This window comes from Sciurus carolinensis, chromosome 2, assembly GCF_902686445.1.
Source record: "Sciurus carolinensis chromosome 2, mSciCar1.2, whole genome shotgun sequence".
Classification (NCBI taxonomy): Eukaryota; Metazoa; Chordata; class Mammalia; order Rodentia; family Sciuridae; genus Sciurus; species Sciurus carolinensis.
The window spans coordinates 5,207,390-5,226,877 of record NC_062214.1 but is presented as its reverse complement, the minus strand read 5'-3'; the positions used below and the strand labels follow the sequence as shown (position 1 = coordinate 5,226,877).

Here is a 19,488-nt window from a genome sequence, read left to right as displayed (position 1 = left end):
AGGCCACCGTCTCCGCCGTCCCTGGGCTTCCCCCGTGTCTGCGGGCGGCCTCTCCTTGCTCCTGGGACAGTCACTGGATTTAGGACCCTCCCCTCCCCGTCCAGCCTCATCTCACCCAACTGCCTCTGCCAAGACCCCATTTCCCAATAGAGTCCCACTCTGAGGCTCGGGGTGAAGGTGAACTGGGGGACACTGGGGACACTGTCCGGCCCAGTGTGACAGGTGAAGAATGGAGATGGCGGGGACGCGCACGGGAGCGGAGGCTGAGAGGGCAGGAGTCCGCAGGGCAGCCAGGCGTCAACGTCCCTGTGCTGGCGCCTGGGGCCACTGGCCTGGATGTGACCGTGGGTGGGCAGGTGGGTGGGCAGGTGTGGCCAGGAGAGAGTGGTGGAGGACAGAGCCTGCAGTGTCCGCGACGAGGTCGCCCTCATCCATGTAAGAGGGCAAGAGCTCCCCAGGGACCCCAGGAGCCGCTGGGGTGGAGCCGGGCTCCGGGCACAGCACCTGCCCTGCCGGAGGGATGGCGACCCCAAGGGGCCCCTCCCCCGGAGCAGGTCCTGTCCTGGGCTGGCCTCCTGGGCTGGCCTCCCGCACGGCTGGCTGCAGGCAGGGCCCGTGGCGACTCTTCTGCCAGGGGCTCTGCAGGGGGCAGCGGGCAGCCAGCGCCCACCTCCAGCCTTCTCTCTGCTTGACTGACCACTCGACCTCTCTCTGGCCCTGCCTCTCCGCCTGGCCCTGCTACCTGCCCCGCGTCTGAGCCACACGCCTTTCTTTGGTTTTCTGGAACACGCTGAGCAACTCTGGACCGGGGCCTCAGGGGCGCAGGCCGTCCTGGGTGCCCGTGTGCTTCTCTGGTTGGCCTGGCGCCCTGCACTGACCAGCACAGATGGGCTCCTCCAGGGACTCGCCTCACCGCCCAGCCCCGCCCAGCCCGCACGGTCCTCTTGTAGACCCCGCGACCTGCGAGGTCCTCCTATTAAAGGATTTCCGCCACGTCTGTCCACTCCGCATCTCTGTGGCCAGGGCCCAGGGGTTTGCCTGTGGTGTCTGCCCTGTGCCCAGCCCTCGTGGCCTGGCAGGGCTCCCAGCAGATGCCGCCTGCCTCCACCTGCGGATGAAGTGCCCGAGGCTGGGACGTTAGTGACAGTGACGGCTGTGTGGGAGCGGCCGCCTCATCTGCGACAGGATCACAGAGCCACTGGCCACACCGGCATTGCCGCACGTGCAAGCCCCCACCCAAGGCCCACGCAGGCAGCGTGTTCTGTGCCCGCTATGGGCACTGCTCTTGCACCATGCTGGGCACCGGACCCAAGGGCAGCCAGTCACTGGCACCAGCACATGAGCTGAGCCAGGGTCTCTCAGGAATTTGAAATAGGAGACCTCGGAGTACAAGGTGGAGGACAGCAGGGTGGACGTTGATGGTTTCTGGGGCAGGGCTGGACATGGGGGTCACGGCCAAGGCTCCCTTGCTGCTCCTCAATCATGGCGGGCACATCCCACCCCAGGATGGTTGCACAGGCCGTCCCCTCTGTCTCGGATGTTCCTCACGGGGCTGCACAGCTCATGCACTGCCGTCTTGGTCTCTGGATGCCTCCTTCCCCCTCTTGGTCTTTGGATGCCGTCCTTCCCCCTCTTGGTCTTTGGAGGTCCTGCCTGATCGTTACCACTTTCACTCACCACCGGTCATGAACACTTCACCGACTCGCTTGACCCCCACCCCGTTAGCTCTGGCTGGCCTTCCTCCCTCCCTCGGACCGGAGCTGCTGTCCAGTGCAGGACCCTGGCCCAGGCTGTGGAGTAAGGAGCCCCAGGATGGATCCCAGCTCCAGCGCTTCTCGTCTGCATGTCCTGGCCGAGGGACCCTGGGCCAGGTTCCACCCAAGTCAGGGTCCATCCCAGAGGTCAGGGCTTTGCCAGCAAAGGGCAAATGGGTCTCCAGAGTCCACCTCTTGTTCTAGAAAGGAAAAAGCTCTGGGTCTCCACATCTTCCCGATGCACCATGGCGCTGAATTGCAGATCCCTTCCGGCGAGTCGCCGCTCGTCTGTCCCTGTCCCAGGGGCCCGGCACTCAGTCTGCCTGTCCCCAGAGAGGGGTGGCCTCGCACAGAGAGCCTTCTGACTGCCCACCACGTCGCGCCTCAGGCCTCCCTCCCGCTCTGTTGTCCCACTTAGGCTCACGAGGGGAGGGGAGGTCCACGGTCACAGCCTGGGACCCATGGTGAACCTGGGACGCGGGGACCAGGCCCGAGTGCCGCAGAGCTTTGCAGAGCAGTGACAACTCCAACGCAGCCCGGTCGAGGGACAGCCACTGGGCTTTGCTGCCCACCAGGCTCCGCTCCACACACTCAACAGGAGTGGGCCCAGGTGAGCTCAGGAGCTCAGGGTTGCCTGACCCACACCTGCCAGGAGCTTCTGGGGGGATCACACCCCCCTTATCACCTCCCAGTCCCAGGACCCGGCAGGGGCTGGTGCCACTTAGCTGAGCTCTCTGCCCAGAGCCTGGCGTGCCCACCTTCTGGCTGTCAGGGCTGCTGAACAGGCTCAGAGACCATCCACAGAAAACTAGGGTCCGAGAGGCGAGGAGAGGTTGAGGTTCGTGGCTGACGGAGGGCAGGAGGAGCTGTGCTCCCTGGCCAGCTCTCAGCTCCAGGGTAGGGCTGCAGAGCAGGACTAGCCAGGCAGAGGGACAGGCTGGCCGAGGGAGGGGTTTTCGTGCCCCTTCTAGGAGTCACTGGAGGTCTCCCGGGCTCAGCCGCCACCTCTCCTTCCTGGTGTTTCTGGTCATGGCGGCTGGAAGGTGTCTGCAGCCTTCAAGTGGGAGAGAGAAACCAGGCGGGGCTGGGTCAGTTCAACCCTTTGCTACAGTTTGGACGACACGTTTCTCAAATGTCCAACCTGTCTCCAGGCAGGACAGAGCAGAACTGACCCCAAGGTTAGGGCAGCGAGGGGACGGACTCCATGGGGGGACAGAGGCCAAGACGTCCATCCTGCTCCAGCCACCGCAGGACGTCCACAGCCCAAGGCAGAGCCAGTGTCCTCAGCAAAACGGGCTTCAGGTCCCTGAGGAGTAACCGAGGCCACCACTGTCACCATGACCCACAGGCCAGAGGTGCCATCGGCAGCAAAGCCGGGGGACACCAGGAATGCTCGGCCCAGCCCCGCGACCTCCAGAATTGCTCATTCTTAATAGATTAGGAGTAAATGAAGCTGGAGGTTTATTAGGGTTTCCTCAGTGACAGTGTGAAGCCCCATTTCCAAGCTCCCCAGGCCTATCCTACTGTCTTGCCCGCTCCTGGCTGGGGACTGCCCGCGGCTTCTAGAGATGGCTCACGGGTCCTGACCACACGGTCCCGTCCTTAGGCCTGTCCACTCCCATCCTCTGACTTTCAGGAGGGCACGTCCCTTTTGAGAGCACACCTGCCTAGGCCAGGCCCACCTAGGCTCGCCTGCCCCAGGTGATCCTCGTCGGCTAACTGGCTCGCTCATGGGAATGAAGCTCCACACACGCCGTCCCGCCTACACTCCGGGAAGGGGATCAGACTGAGTGCCTCCTCCAGGCAGGATCCCGGGGGCATCTCAGCATTCTGCCTTGCCAGGCACGGTGGGGCCCGGCCTCCTCTGTACTGTGGGGAGGGACAGGGCTCCCTGTGGCCTCTTTCCCCGGCTGCGATGCCCGAGAAAAGAAAGTGAGCAAGAGGCACTGGCCTGTCCGAGGTCTTCCTTCACCAACTTTGGGAATTTTCCAAATCCTGGGCGATGCCTTGGGTACCAAGCGTGGATTGGCATCCACGCGGCTGAAACCGTGGCAACAACAGGAGATGGCATGTGTATGGGAGGGGCGCTTTCGGTCGTGAGTGAGTGACACAAAACCTGACTCAAGGGGCTTAAGAAAAATAATCTATGTAACCGAAATGCTCTTGGTTATCTGGCTTCAGGCACAGCTGGATCCAGGCTCCCAACACGTCATCCTTTTCTCCATTTCTGACGCTGCCTTCCCCAGACGTGCCTGCAGCTCACGGTTTACCTCCCACCTCTCCTTCCAACAGAAAGTGAGACTCTTTCTTCCCAATGGTTTCCCTGAACCACGCATGCTCTGGGTTAGGGTCGTGTCCACCCCTGAACACGGGTTCACTTGGGTTGGATGGAATAGCGATGGACGGGGCCTGAGTCATGTGCCTCCCCTGGGCTTTGGGAGGGAGGCTTTCCCACCCACATCACAGGGGTTCCAGTGGGTGGGTGGAGGGGCCTCTGAGGCATGTGGAGCTTCCGGAAGACGCGGGGTGCATGGGGTGGGCGTGGTGGTGGACAGCAGGGCTCCACACTCGGTGAGCCAAGGTGGGCAGCGGGCCCTCCCCACCACACCACCAGGCGGGAGGCCAGCCAGGGGAGGTCTGGAGCCGGCCCTGTCCGAGGGGGCAGGGCAGTCAAAGTCCCTTCCTGCAGAGGCCCAAGGGAAGGGTGCGGAGGCCCCTGGGGGGGGGCGCTTCTGGTCTGGGAGGGAGGCTGGCCAGGTCTGCCCTGGGAGTGGCGTGGGCAGCAGGGCCCTGTCCCCAAAGCACCCAGCATGCAGGCCCAGCCTCAGGGCCTCCGGCCCGGCCAGAGGCTGCAGATCTGCCCAGCCTCAGCCCTCTGACGAGGAGAGCCCACGGTGGCCCGTGTGCTGCCCAGGCACCTGGAAAGTCCCAGCCGGCAGGACCTGGGTGTCCACGTTCCCTGGGCAGTGGGGGCAGGACGACTTGTGGTCAGTGCACGAGGAGCACGCGGAGCTTGGTCCAGCGGCACTGACGGGGTCAGCACGGTGACCGAGGAGCGCTGAGCGCGGCAGCCGCTCCCAGCCCAGGGCCCTGCGCCTGCCCCGGTCACACTGCGAAGCTGTGCGGCAGCAACCAGGGAGCCCGGCCTCCCCGAGGGAAGTCGATGTCATTCAACTTAGAGAAAGAGTCACATGGCGCCTCCTACCCTGCTGCTGCGCCTCTGCCTCCCCGGGCCCCGCCCTCCAGGATGCAGGAGGAGGCCCTGCTGACCCGTGCCAGGAGGAGAGGTGGAGTTGCTGGCACTCACTTCAGGAGAGGAACGGGAACGTGGCCACATGACCTGGTCCGGGTCTGAAGACTGCAATTGCCATTGATGGCTTGTGGCCCCGGGAGGGGTTCCTGTCTGACCCTCAGGTTCTTCCTCTGTAGAGCATTGGTTTCACAGCATGGCATGGAACCGTTGCTAGGCTAGTTGAGCCTGTGTGGAGCGGCACCGGTGTGGCACCTCGCTGGTCACTGTGACTGTGGGCAGGACTTTTGCAAGGTGTGGGGTGCGCTCCAGGGAGATGCTGTCCATCTGCAATCGCCCTGTGGCCTCGCCTGGTCTTGGTCTACGGCCACCTTGTCTGGCTCAGGTGCGAGGTGAGGAGTTGATCCCTCACTTGATTCTCCCTCCCCCTCCTGCCACCTGCCTCCCCAGCCCCAGCCCCTGGAGCTGACCCCGTGTCCCCTGCCTGGGTTCCTCGGCTCTGCTCTAGGGCTGCCTTTGGTCCTGTCGCTTGTGAAGGCTGCCAGCGTTGCCCGCGTGGCACGGCAGCTCCTCCCTGCACACTGAGTCTGTGGGCGTGGGGCCTGTCCTGCTGGTGGCCACTGGCTGGCGTCCAGGCTGTCCTGGGAACATCCCCCCAAGCTGCAGTATCCCTCCATGCTGGCTCACCCTGCGGCCTGGTCAGGGCGAGTGCAGGGTGCACAGTGCCCGTCCGTCCACTGCCCAGAAGAGGCAGCCTGCTCGTGGGCTGATTTTCCCCCACGGTCACAGGAAGCAGAGGGGTCCACGTGGGGGTCTGGCTGGGGCTGCCTGCCTGTCACGGATCGGTTTATCCCTTGGAGCTGCCTGGTGACCATCTGACCTTTCCCGAGCTCCCTCTCCTCCTGTCCCTGCCTCTCTTGATAATGGTGTGGGCCACTCTGACCTCTAGATCCATTTGCACTTTGACCAAGGGGGACCCTGCAGAGGTGGGGGGCAGACTGCTAGGTGGAGGCATCTGTTGATAGTGGTCTCTGAGGACAGACACCTGGAGCTCGGCTGGCTTTGTGGGCATGTGATCCAGGAAGCACACAGGGCCCCAGGTTCTGGAGGACCCAATGCTGCTGTTACTGGCTCTCTCAGTGGGTCCACATGCAGCCAGTATTAGAACCGTCCTGGGCTTGGGTCTGCGTCCCCTCTGACCTTGCCTGGGTAGCAGGGTTTCCTCCCAGGGGACGCTGTCGCAGGGTCTCTGAGATGTGTCTAAGGGAGCCTCCTAAACCACCAAGGCCATTTGTCTGCTGCAAAGGAAGACGCTGATTAGGCACCTGGCTGTAGCGTGAGGCCCAGTGGCCTTGTGCCCAGTCACAGGGACACTGTGGGTTCTGGCATGTGGGGGTCCCGGCACATGGGCCCCAGGATCTCTCCTTGGAGGGAAGCAGGCTGCTCAGACTTTGGGAGGCCTCCTGTGCCCAGGCGCTCCTACCTTCTGAGCCCGGAGGTCCGCAGCTGCCTGAGGCCCCAGGTGGCCCTGATGCGGCTGGTTTGCAGATGGGGCTTTAGCCGAGGGGGAGGGGCCGGGGCTGCTGCTTCAGGTCACCAGCTTCTCCTAGAAGATCCTGGCTGGCCATGAACCTCGAAGGTGAGGGGTGAGCACAGCCTCTCCAGCAAGCTCCCCAGGGCCCCTTGCATGTCAAGGGGTGCCCTTGACCATGTGCCCACTCCCCTGGGTAGTGAGAGGCCTGAGGAGACAGGCTGGAAGCTTCTGTGGAGCCTGGTCCTGGGAGCCCTGGAGGTGGGGTCCTCGCCTTGCAGTGGGAGAAGCTGGGGAGAGCTCAAGTCCTGGTGGAAGGGGTGCATCTGGCCCTAATCCCAGCTCCATTACTCAGGGTCTCAGAGCCTCAGTTTCCTCCTCATAAAAATGGGCTAATGCCAGTCCTTGCTCAGTGGGGTAGTACAGGGTCGGAGGGCTGGCGCCTGTGGTTTCGTGCTATTTGAAATGAAGCCAAGTGTGGATCTCCCAGACATGGCTCAGCACTCAAGGGTGCTTTTCCATTGAGCAATATCCTCAGTCATTTTTATTTTACTTTTTGAGACAGGCTGTTGTTAAGTTGCTGAGGGTCTTGCTAAGTTTCCCAGGCTGCCCTTGAATTTGCCATCCTCCTGCCTCAGCCTCCTGAGTCTGAAATCTCAGGCATGGCCACTGTGCCTGGCTAGGGCTGCATATATCCTGTGGAGGGTATGTGGCTATATGTCTCATGCGGTCACAGCCGTGGAGGTCAGCACACAGCAGAGAGCCCTGTGCTCCACTCTGTGTAGGGTGGTGAGGGCTGGCCCCGGGGCGTGGTCTCCTGAAACCTCTAAGTGTGACCTGACCGGGGGAAAGTGTCCTTGGAAATGTAATTAAGGATCTTGAGATGAGCCCCTCCTGGATTAAGGTGGGCCCCAAGTCCAAGGCCAGTGTCCATAGGAGGGAAGAGAAGGGGAGGGGATGCAGAGGAAGTGGCCATGTGAAGTCCTCCTGGAGGCCAGGGCCGTGCAGAGGCCAGGGTGGCGTGGCCACAAGCCGAGGAAAGCCCAGAGCCTCCAGAGGCTGGGGGAGGCAGGAAGGATCCGACCCGTGGGGCTTGTGGAGGGAGTGAGACCTTGTGCCACCTTGACTTTGGACATCGGCTTCCAGAACCTGAGTGTGTTTTGACAGCCTAGTTCCTGGTAAGTTGTTGCGACAGGCACAGGAAAGGACCACGGGCCACGCGGAGAGGAATTTTTCTTTCTGTCACTTGGCCCAGGCGCGACCCATCTCACCGTCTGTAGTGCCTCCTCAGGGCGGAGTCCTGGCGGGTGCGGCCCTCGCTTTGCCCTGTTGCGAGGGAGGCGAGGAAGCTCCTCTGACATCCTGCAATCTCGCTTGGCCAATTTCCTTGCTGAAATCAGACCTGGTGGCCGACACCGAGCCCGGTGCCCCGGACTCCGGCTGGGTGGTGGAGCGGCGCAGGGCGTGGTGTGGCCCCGGGAGCTCTGGGCAGGTCCCCAGAGACCTTCCTGTTCTTGGTTTCCTTTGTTTGTTATTTCCATAATCACTGAGTGCTGGGGACTCGAACCCGGGCCTCCAGCATGAAAGGCTGGCACCCTACGGAATGGACTATATGGCCTGCACTGAGACCTTCCTGTTCTTAGGGCAGGGAGCCAGGCGAGGGGGTGTGGCTGAGAGCGAGTCCTGCGGGCGACGCTGTGGGGACGAGGACCGCGCTGCGTGGCCGCCTGCGGGGGTGGCCGTGGGTCCTGAGGAGCCAGGCCACCTCTCGGAGCCCCACGAACCGTCCACAGAGGGGTGGGACGTGCTGCTGCTGGGCAGGGCAGGTGGGACCGAGCGCCCCCGCCCCGGCACCAGCGTCCCAGGTGAGCTGGACGTCCCCCTGGTGAGGGCTGTCCTGGGAGGCTGGGGGACGGGCACCCCGACCGGGCTCCGCCGGTGTGGAGGAACCTCTGCTCTCCACCATGGAGACCGAGGGCAGCGGCCCTGTCCCGTGACTAGCGGGTGCAAGGTGCCCCTTGGTTCTGGGGACTTGGCGTGTCCCCAGGAAGCTGGTGCTTTCCACCTCTGGCCTCCGGCTCCTTGTGTCTCTCACACCAAGTCCCCTGCGTTGTATTTTCCCCGGGTTTCTTGCCTCCAGACCACCCGGTGCGGCTCTCCCCGCTCTGGACGCAGGTGCTCAGAAGTTCACGTTCTCACCTGAAGAGAGCTCCTGTCGCAACCGCATGCTGTTCGCAGCCCTGCCTGCCTGCTCGGGTGCCCGCTGTGCGCTGAACCCGCCAGGTCGCAGTGACGATGGATGTCAGTTGCCGACAGTGGAACCTTCCAGCCAGGGCTAGCGAGCTCTCCACCTGCCCGGAGCAGCACAGTGGCCCGCCGCCCCGCTGCTGGGTACTGCTGCCCCCAGGCCTTGTGCTCCGAGTCCTCCTTGCCTGGATGCCCGTCCTCCTTGCTCCTGAACCCATGTCACACCAGCCCGGTGGCACGCGCAGCCCCGGCAGCTTCTCCTGGGTCCTCCTGGCTCCGGGGCATCCACCCGAGCTGGCCTTTGCTTTTCAGTTGGCAAGACCTGGCACTGTGCAGCCCCGAGAGGGGCTTCTGTGTGTAGTACCTCATTTAATGCCCACAATATCCCTGCCGGGTGGCGGTGTGAGTGTCACTGACCTCAGGTCAATGGGGAAATCAAGGTCCCCAGAGTTCGGGCCACTGCCCAAAGCCACACAGCCTGCAGGGGGCAGAAGGGGGACTTGGACACGGCTGCGTGTTCTGCAGCCTGGGTTTGCTCCTCCGGCCACACAGCCTCTGCAGACCCCGCGAGCAGGGCTGGGTTAGGGGAGGGCTCGCTAGGCTTCTGCCTCGGGACCGACAGCCTGGCCCCTCGAGAGGCGCGATTTGAATGCCAAAAACAGGACCCCGATGTCCCGGCACCGCCCCGCCCCGCCCCTTGCCCTCCGCGTCCAGGCCCAGTTCCCAGAGCACCTTGGGTGCCACCGCTGGCCAAGGCCAGAGTTCAAGGGTTTCAGTCTTCGGGGTGTGCGTGCCCCTGCTCACCCCCAATCTCTGTGAAGGTAGCGCCAGGGAGGTGGGGAAGGGGGCCAGCACCCGCGCTGACCGCGGCACCTCCAGGGCATGGCCGGGGGCTGGGCAGCGTGAGCCAGGCTGGCCTGCGGGACCCAGGCCTCAGCAGTGAGTGGGACCCGAACCACGTCCAGCCCCAGGTCAGGGGGCGTGGTTACTAGGTGCTGGACCGTCCCGCAGTAGTCACGTCCACGCCCCAGTGAGTCCCAGCAACGTCCCAGCTGTCAACAGGTGGCTTGTGTCCCGGGGACGCAGCGATGCCTGCAGAGACCTTGGGCCTCCAGGCCTGGGAGGGGTGTTGCCAGCATCTTGGGCCAGCAGCCAGGAGGCCACGGTCCCCTGCGCCCGGGGACAGCCGCCCCAGCCCTGCAGCGCTCACCAGCTGGGTCAGCAGAGCCGAGGCGAGGCCCCCGAGTGTGCTGTCACCGTCATGGCCCCTGCTTCTCAGGGATGGAGACTGAGGCTTGAAGAGGGGAACTTCCGGAGCCAGCACCAGAGCCAGCAGGGTCGTGTGGAGGGTCCCCGTCAGAGGAGCAGGGTCTCAGCCTCCAGCTTCGTACACAGCCCCTCCTCTGCATTCAGTGCTGGAACTCCATAAATGCTGCTGGTGCTCATCACAGGGGAGGATAATGCGCGCTGGTCACTCAGAAGTACATTATGGCCATTTTCAGTGACGTGGTCTCCATCTGGACCCTGACTGTCCTTGCTGGGCTGCTGGTTCTTCCCCATTCCCAGTGCGACCGGGCTGCCCTGGGGTCTCCCTGGGGCCTGAGCTCCCCAGCCAGGCCCATCTGCTGCTCCTGGTCGCGTCTTGCCCTGAGGCAGGGAGGAGGACACGGGTCCTGCGGGCCACACTCGGGATGTACTCAGGTTAAAGCTCAGTTGTTTGTGGCACGTTCAAGTTGAACAAGGTGCCCGCACTCCCCGCAGAGGCGCCTCCTGCCCTCGGCTTTACTTCCTGTGCACTTTGAGGAAGAGGAAGATCTAGATGCAGAAAGGGGCACAGCACTCAAAGCCCAGGGCGTGACAGACATGCCGGGTAGCCAGTGTCCAGCTGGAGAGAGGGGAGACCCCAGGGTCCTTCATGCCCTGCCGGCCTCTCAGACACCCAAGGGCAACTGCTGTCCTACTTCAATGCCACACCCAACTCTCCCTGCTTCGGGTGACCAAGGCATGTCCTGTTGTCTCTTCCCGTTGGACGTCCAGCTGCCCGTCAGTGGGTAAGCCCGCAGGACCTGGACTGTCTCTCAGCACACTCCCAGCACACAGTTGGTGCTCTGTGCCCCCCCGGGGGTGAAGGAACACCAGCGCCCCTCTCCCCGGGCATCTGGAGTCAGGGCTCTCCAGGGACAGTGCCCACTCAGGGTCAAAACCTCGGGCACAGAACCTGGATTTGCATACATTTGACTGAGGACTCCAGCAACTGCCAGGCAAATGTTAGGAAAATGGGGTCCTTGGGCTCGGGCAGAGGGGGCTGTGTCCTCCCCGCAGTCTGCCCGTCTGCTGGCTGCCCCCTGCTCTCCATGTCCTGTTTACAGCGAGCCCTGGGCTGCCCCAGCGCTGCCCAGACGTCTGCAGGGGGAACATTCCTGGAGCTTCTCAAATGCTCAGGGACGCCTGGTAACGGGTCAGCCCCAGCCAACCTGGCTCCCCAGACCCTTGCTCTCCGTCCCTTAAAATAGCCTGCTCTGGCTATTTTGGGTTACGGAAAGCCACAGGGAGAGGCACTGTTCTCAGGGGGACCCAGAGGGGCCCAGAGCCACTGATCCTAAGGGCAGGAGGCCCACAGGCCGCTGCAGCTGCCGAGGGTCCCCCTGCAAAGAGGAGCGTCTACAAATTGCAAATGAGCAGGCTGCACGCAGGAGCAGCGGGAGGGGACCTGCGGACGCCGTCCCAGGGCTCCCTCCTGTCCACCATCTGGGCCGCTGGACTGCCTGGCCCAAGGTCAGTGGGTGGTGGCCTGGATGACTGGACTCCCGTCAGGTGGGCCTGGTGGCTTGAGAAGGTCTTGGCAGGAACACATGGCACTCTGGTGGGGCGGCCGGGGCGGCCGGGGTGGTCACTCTGCCATGGACGACAAGGAGGCTGGAAGCTGTGGGCACCCACGTCAGAGGCTTCCCTGCGTGCAGAGCCCCCGCCGGCCCAGCGCGGCCCTCAGAGCCGCTCTTTCTCGGCTACAAAGCGTCGAAGCTAATTTGAGGAAAAGGAAGGAGGTGGGGCCCGGCCGTGGCCGAGGTAGCCTGTTCCTTTCCCGTAACGTGAGCTCAGCCCACTGCTGTCCATCAAGTGCTGGGAGGAGCAAGGGACCGTGCCAAGGCACATACCCAGCTGCTGTGGCCAGTGTCCTCAGACGAGCAGGGCTCTCGGTGCTGCTGACCGGGGAGCAGGCCGCAGGGCCGCATCCTGGGCTCGGGTCCTGCCAGCCTCGGCTCCCCAGGTTGTAAAATGGGGCTGGTGGCAGCCTGGCAGCCGTGGTGTGCGCTCCGGATGACGCAGGAGGGTCGCTGGGCAGGGAGTGGGCCGCCCCCCGCTGTGGCCAGGTGCCTGCACCCAGCCCCGCCTGAGCCTGTGTGTGCGAGGTGCTGCCCGGCCCCTGTCGGTGCTGCAGTTCCGGTGCCCTTCCCAGCTCAGGGAGAGGCCGAGTCCTGGGGTGAGGCGGGCAGGGCTGGTGCCCCTCAACCTCCTCGCTCCCACCCACCCCCTGCCCCCGGCTGTCACAGCTGCCAGGCGCCTGCAGCGTTTGATGGGGCCTTTGTCTCTTCTGACCTGGAATCTCAGTGGCAGGCTGGCTGCTGCTGTGACAAGGACGTTCTTTACTGGGCTGCTCTCACTCTCCACTTCCCATTCCCAAAGAGCAGTAGGGGTCGGGCTGGCCACTGGAGTCAGGGCTGTGGCCACCGTGCTCCCGGGGAGTCCCCTCTAGGGTGACCCAGGGTGGAATGAGGGTGGGTGACGCTGAGGCCGACAGGGCACAGCCACTGCCCATCCCAGACTCTCCTTCCCTGTGGGGGACCCTGGGCCGGGCACCCTGTGCCTAGCAGCCCAGTCCAGACCCCGAGGTGGGACCTGCCCCCAGGATCCTAGACACCCTGGCCAGGGGTGCCTGGCGTCGAGAGCTGGACCTTCCTCTCCCAGGTGGCAGAGGAGGCCTGGGCAGCGAGGGAGCTGAGGGGCAGGGCGTCTGGGCCTGGGGCTCGCCGTCCCCTCCGTCCCCAGGACTGGCAAAGGAGGGTTGGGCAGCCCACCTGTCGAAGCCCTGGAGAGCGCGGGCTGGATAAGAGCAAGGCCCTGCTTTCCAGCAGGTGGCCCGAGCCCGACCCCCCATGGGGCTGGGGATGGGGGCAGGGCAGCCAGGGGGCTCTGACCGAGAGGGCGGTGGGCTTGTCGACCTGCAGAGGGGCCAGGCTGGACTTCAGCAGAGGCTTGAGGAAGACACCAGAGCCGTCAGGTGAGACTCCGACTTCCGGGTTAGAATGTGGCCCAGTCCCTCGGCCTCCCAGCCTCTGCATCTGCGAAGTGGGCCGTGGAGACCTGGAGCTGTGGTGCCTGGGCATCACACATTCCCACTGCACCCCAGGGCCTTTGCAGGTGCTGTGCCCTTTCCCAGCATCTCCTCTCCTGACACCTCGGGCTCTGACCTCCGGCTGCCCACCTCCCTCCCAGTGCGCCTGCCCTGGCCCCACCCCACTCTCCTCTCTGGTGTGAGCAGTAATGTATCTTAATCCTAAGTCACCAGAACCTTCAGCCACCCTGCAGCTGGAGGCAAAGGAGCACATGGCCAAGGAGCTTGTCACTGCGCAGGACTGCCTGAGGGTCAGAAGCTTCTGGAATGTCCAGGCACCCCAGTCCCTTGTTCTCTGGAAGCTGATGTGCAGGCAGCAGGGCTCCTGTCCAGCCTCACGTTACTTCACATCTGCCTTCTCTTCCTCTCGGGAGAGGAGGTCTGCTCACCTCTCTCTCTCTCTCTCTCTCTCTCTCTCTCTCTCTCTCTCTCTCTCTCAGCTGGAATTCCTGGGGGGCTTCGGCACCCCTGACCCAGCTCTCCTGAGGTTCTGGAGTGGATAGTCTAGGTGCAACTTGGACGCTGGGATCTTTCAACGTCCCCGGGGGCTTCCAAGGCGGGGCCAAGCCTGAGCTCGGCAGCGCGACTGGATCTGAACAAACAGCAGCCGCATTAACTGCCCTTGGTGAGATCTGTGTGCAGGATGCTTATGAGCAGACGTCTCGCACCCAGCTCCCCCCAGGACCAGCAGGGCCTGAAACTGCAGAAGCAGCTGAGAAAGGCCGTAGGGAACGGTGGACACTGGGCCACGGTGGGTGGGAGCCAATGCCCGTCCTGGAGCAGTGGCCAGGACCCGGTGTCTGGTGGTCAAGTCCAGGGAGCAGGTCCCACAGGTGGGACCTGCTAGAAGTCAAGAGATTCGGGGAATCTGACCTCTAGTGTGAAGTTTAGAAACATCAGCAAGGAATTCAGCCTGGAAGGAGGGAGCGGAGCAGCCCTGCCCACGGGTGACCGTTGCCCACAGGGGCTGGTTTGAGGCCTTTGCTTCACATCCACGGTCATTTTCCTGACTGTGGTACCCACAGGGTTAGAGACTCGGAGTGGAAAGGGGTTGGTCAAGTCGCTGTGGGGGCTGAACAGTGTCCCCAGGTGTCTGCCCCGACCTCCGTCCTGCGTTGGACGTGCTGCTCACCTGCTGCGGGGACCAGGCTGCAGGTGGATCTCAGGTTGCTGACCACCTGCTTTCAAGCCGCATTGTGGGGTGCGACAGGGTCCTTTAAATGTGGACAAGGGAAGCTGGAGGGTCAACCCCAGTGTCAGAAAGACCAGCCTGGCCTTTGCTCGTCCTGGGGAAGGAGGAACACAGGGCTTCCAGCCTGGCACAGCCTGGTGCACAGTTCCACGACACCCTGGTTCCAGCTCAGCTCCGAGCGGTCAGATGTGACTCTGGGTCACTTCATCTCCTGGCGTGTGATGTTGTCACAGCAACCAGAGGGAGCAGGCATCGTCGTCCAGCTGAACGAGCGAATGGAACCTGGGTGGCGCTCCGGAGTCTGTGTGGTGGGTAGTCTGAAAGTGTGGCCTCACCAGGCGGCCTGGGTTTTCTGGGATAAGCTGGGTCAGTATCTGCCTCCACAAGGAGCAGGAGGCGGGGACATGCAGCCTCTGCCTGTGGGACACCGAGGGGGTTGCTCGTCAACCACTCCCAGGCCCCCGGGGCCAGGACTCCTAGGTACTCCCAGCACTGAACCCCAGGGTGTCGGGTGACTCCCAGAATGCACCTGGACTTCCCTGGTGGCCAGGTAGGGTCATGTGATGTGCACGGGCTGCTGGGAGGTGTCCTGAGCACAAGGGTGGGCGGAGCCAGGCCATGCAGGCAGGGCACCACCTCAGGAGGACGGGGAGGGTCAGCGGTGGGGTGGGCGTGGGGCGCTGGCGCGGCAGGAGGCAAGGAGTCACTATGAGAAGCTGTCTTAGACATCGCGTCCTCTCCCAGAGGCCGGCAGGGGACTCTCCCTCTTCGTAGTTAAATTCAATTTGTCTACAAGAAAGCAAAACACTCAACCAACAACCCAATAGCTTAAAAAAGGATAGAAATGCACTTCTCATAAATTTTTCTATCCTATAAAATTAAGTCTAGGAACAGCGTCCCAGGACTAGCAGGGAGGCAGCTCTCCAGGCTCTACAGCTCTTATGCTTCTAGCCTGTGCCTTTGCTATCCTTGTGGTCTGAAGTTGTTGCCTAAGCTCCAGCCATCATATCTTCTTTTCATCTAGGAAGAAGAAAGGAGAAAGATGTTCCTGCTCCTTTTTAAAAGTGAACTTGGGACTGGGTTTATTAGGCCTCACTACCCATATTGAAAAGATATGGAACATTATTTTATTTCCTGTGGTTCTGGGACTCAAACCCAGGACCTCGTGCATACCAGGCAAGCTCTGTACCACTGAGCTACACCCCCCACCCCTCCCCTGATCCTTTGAAGAGCATCTTTCAGAGAGCTCCTGCTGACCTCTCTGTGTCACATGGCTGTACCTCACATAAGGGAGATGTCCTTACTTACCCTGGGTGGCCAGGGACCCCCTGAAAGCTGGGAGTCTCACAACTGGGGCAGAAGAGACTGGACGAGGGGACAGCCCACATGCCTGCCAGTCTGCCAGGTCCGGTCTGCTTGGAAGGACCAGCCAGGGATGGGCAGGAAGTCGGTGTGACTGTACCCTGACTGGCTGTGTGACCCCTGAGCAGGCACTTAGCCCTTCTGGGCCTCTTTTTGCTGGTCTTCAAAATAACCAGCTTGAAATCAAATGTCTCCCGTGTCCCTTTCTGTGGGATCTCGCTGTGGGGCTAAGAGCTGTGTCCTTGGCTGCCAGAGACAGTACCTCAGGCTGTAAAGGGCGGGAGGAGCCGCCTGCGTGGAAGGGCTTCCTGTCCTGGGGGCCTCGGGAACATGTCCCCTCCTGAGCCAGGTCCTCCTCCCGACCAGACGTGGGGGCCGGCTTTTGGCCAACGAGCTGCAGAGAGCAGAGGGCGTCACTCACCACCGTAGCGAGCCAGGAACTAACTTTACGAAAAAATAGGAATCACTGGTTTCCTACGGCTGCCGTGGCGAATGGCCGTAAACCCAGAGGCTTGATCACCTGTTCGTTCTGCAGGTCAGGGTGTGACCGGGCCTTCCTGGCTAGGGCCCAGGTGTCCGCCCTTCTCGAGGCTAGGACACAGCATGTCCCGCTGGGCTGCAGGGCCCAGAGCGTGGCTCCAGACCAGACCCCAGCCACTCTCCAGCCGGCCCCAGGGCCTGCTCTGCTGGCGACGGTCGGCGGGCTCTGAAGCCGCTCGCAGACAGCACGGTCTCCTGGAATTCGCTTCCAATCGCACGGGCTCTGAACTTGTTCCGAGCAGCCAGTGAACACAGAGGAGCCGGGCGTGGGCCGGACAGCGAGAAGCTCTGGAAACCGCTGGCAGGGCTCCCCTGCCCAGCCCAGGACCCTCTGCGGCCCAGCAAGGCCGCCTCCTGGCACTCACCTCGCCACGCCCCTCCCCTCAGCACTCTGAGTTCCTGGTGTCCCTTACAGTTGGCGCCCAAGGCAAGTGTCCCAGCCCCTGGAGAGTTGAGAGGACAGCTGGAATTCTGCAGCCTAAGCACCAATGACAAAGGGGAGTTGTCCACTGACTCCAGAGCCCAAGGACAGCACCGAGGAGCCCCAGCACAGCAGCCGACTCTGAGGACAGATGGGGAGCAGGTTCTGGGCAGCTGGGTACATGGGCTTTGGTGTCTCACTCCCAGGGTCAAATTCTGGATCTGTTTGAGCTCTGTGACCCTGGGCAAGTTTCTTAACTTCTCTGTGCCTAGTTTTCATTTGTAGGAGGGGGAAACAATGGAGTCCCTTGTGTTGTGAGGCTCACATGACGTCATTGCTGAAACCACCCAGTCTGGGGGGAGCCAGGAGCAAGGCACCTGGGCTCTGGCCACTGCCATCGGGCGCCCTGTCGGGGGCTCGGCACGGTGGCACTGGCCTGGGCAGACCTCTGTGTGTGGGGACGCTGGCTTCTCCCAGGTCTGCCCTCTGCCTCCCTCTGCCTTTCTTCCCCTTGCCACAGTTGCCCGCACCCTGGACACCTGTTCACGGGCTGCCCAATGTCCCTGTGGGAGGCAGGGCTTGTCCTTTACGGCAGAAGAACTGCACCCCAGAGAGTCAGGCCTGTGGCCACAGGAGCTGGGTCCTGCCAGCCACCCAGTGGCCACCCACATGGCCCCAGTCACCTTGAGGCCGCAGGAGCTGGTCCCACTGCACAGACGAGGGTGGCGTGCTCAGCTCTTGCTAAGGACACGTCGGTGCTCTGTACTATCTCCTTTTAAGATTCCAAGGGTCACCGAGAGACTGAGGCACAGGGAGACGAAGCGATCCGCCCGTCACGCCAGCTTGGGGCCGGGCCCCAGGGCCGCCATCCTCGCCAGCTGGAGGTGGCGGGCAGGGTCTGCAGCCAGGTCACTGCAGCCCGTCACCGGGCCTGCTCTCAAAGGGAGCCTTGTGACCCCAGCCCCTCCCCGGCTCTGGCTGCCCCCGTCATGGCGAGCTGCCTCGCCAGAGGCCGGATGTGCTGGGGACAGTGACCACAGACTGAAACCTCTGGGGCCCGAGCCAAGGAGAGCTCTCCACGCTTCAGGTGGAGTGTCCGGGGTCTCCCGGGGCCGCGTGGGAAGGCGGACGCGGTGCCCTCCTCGGTGCCCCCGCTCTGCCATCCGATCACACGATATTTAGGATTTAGAACTTTCCCCAAATACCCTCTTCTCATGGCCAGTTTCCCCGAGGGTCTGCCCGCACTTGGGTGGATAGAGGAGGTGGAGGCTGGTGGCTCCGCGGGCGTCCCCGCAAGCCCACGATGCCTCACACGGACCTCGTGTGCAGCCTGAGCGCCTCGCCACCCCCAGCTCAGGAAGGGCGCGGAGGGTCGTGCCGCTAGAAATAGGGAGCATGTCCCCTTTGGTGAGGAGTTCGGGTCCCCCTCAGGTACAGAACTGTGTCCATCTCCGAGAAGGACGCCCCTACCTCCCACACCTATGCCTGGAGCATCGGGGGAGCCTGCAGGTTACAGGTCACCTGCGGGCTCTGCAATTCCAGACGTGCCGGCTGAGACGCAGCTGATCGAGGGATGCAGGCCCGAGCGGGCTTCCAGCTGCTGCTTCCTGACTCGCCTTTCCATTCACTCTGAATCTCACTGCTGAACTTGAGTCACAGCTGGGCCTGCTGGGGCACCCTGTCATCCCAGGGGCTCAGGAGGCTGAGGCAGGAGGACCTCAAGTTCAAGGCCAGCCTCAGCCACTTATTGAGGCCCTAAGCAACTCAGCGAGACCCTGTCTCAAAATAAAATATAAAAGGTCGGGGGATGTTGCTTGTGGTTAAGCCCCTGGGCTTAATCCCTGATACAACAAACAAACAAACAAAAACAAAACAAACAAATGAAAAAAGAATTACTTTAAAAAACAAACCTTCCAATCCTGCTACAATGAATGGACGACACTGTCACTTGCCAAAGCAGGGACAGAAGCGATCGTAATGGGCACGTTGAGCAGCCCTCTGGCCGTCCTCCGCCCTGAGGCTGGGCCCTCCCCACTGTGGATGAGGAGGCGGCGGTGGGACAGGGACAGCCAGGATCCCTCCCCGTCCTGTCACGTGTGCGGACCCGGGTCCCTCCCTGCTTCCTGGCGCTCGCTGTGCTGGGAAGTTTGGGGACCTGGCGCCTGGCTCATGAGCGCCGTCCCCACGTGCGCTCAGCTGTCCGTCACAAAGACCGAGATGCTCAGGGCAGAGCCGAGCAGGTCCGTTTGGACACGTGGGAGTTTTGGGCCCTGGTCGCCCCGAGGCAGCCACGGGGCTGGGTGAGGCCACACACGCCATGGCGCTCACCTCATGGCCAGGATGTGAAAGAGAGGAAGGGGGAGGGCAGGCCCACTGAGCCCTGCGAGGGCGTGGCCCCGCCGCCTGAGGACCTCTGGGCAGGCCACACCGTCTCCCCACGGCCAGGACAAGGACCGGCCTTGAGCACGTGGGCCTCTGGGGCAGGAGCAGCGCCTCCCACTGGCCAGGCACGCTGAGGACCCGCTGCACAGCCAACGTCAGCTGAAGCAGCCCTCCCAGGACCCCCATCTCACTGGTGAGGGCGGCACAGCACACGCCCACCCCAGTGTGGGGCACACAGTAGGTGCTCAGCAAACACTTGATCAGCACCACCGGAGTGAGGAAGGGAGACAAATTCAGACGCCAGGTCTGCGGGGGTGGGGGATCCTGCCGGCCGTGTGCCGTGGTGTCCTCTGCTGTGCCCGAGCCTCTGTCCTCACCTGCACCACGAGGCTCTTGGAGCCAGGCTGCTGCCATGG

The 19,488-nt window shown here is 62.9% G+C and overlaps 2 long non-coding RNA genes across 8 annotated transcripts; one reads left to right on the top strand and one right to left on the bottom strand.

Moving 5' to 3' along the window:
* Positions 1 to 3,213: 3,213 nt before the first annotated feature.
* Positions 3,214 to 16,659, bottom strand: LOC124977544 (uncharacterized). Of its 6 annotated transcripts, none has more exons than XR_007107208.1 (5): positions 16,250 to 16,659; positions 15,992 to 16,123; positions 13,565 to 15,156; positions 11,938 to 13,122; positions 3,214 to 11,803 (listed from the first exon to the last, which is right to left on the bottom strand). It is a non-coding gene; the product is annotated as an uncharacterized LOC124977544 (long non-coding RNA). The 6 variants fall into 6 exon arrangements; XR_007107205.1 differs by having other exon boundaries at positions 3,214 to 13,122; positions 13,565 to 14,784; positions 14,897 to 15,156; XR_007107204.1 differs by having other exon boundaries at positions 5,454 to 13,122; positions 13,565 to 13,767; positions 14,308 to 15,156; positions 16,250 to 16,658.
* Positions 11,133 to 18,390, top strand: LOC124977545 (uncharacterized). 2 transcript variants are annotated; one of them, XR_007107209.1, is made up of 3 exons: positions 11,133 to 11,557; positions 13,616 to 14,675; positions 15,392 to 18,390. It is a non-coding gene; the product is annotated as an uncharacterized LOC124977545 (long non-coding RNA). The 2 variants fall into 2 exon arrangements; XR_007107210.1 differs by lacking the exon at positions 11,133 to 11,557 and adding an exon at positions 11,944 to 12,153.
* The last annotated feature ends 1,098 nt before the right edge of the window (positions 18,391 to 19,488 follow it).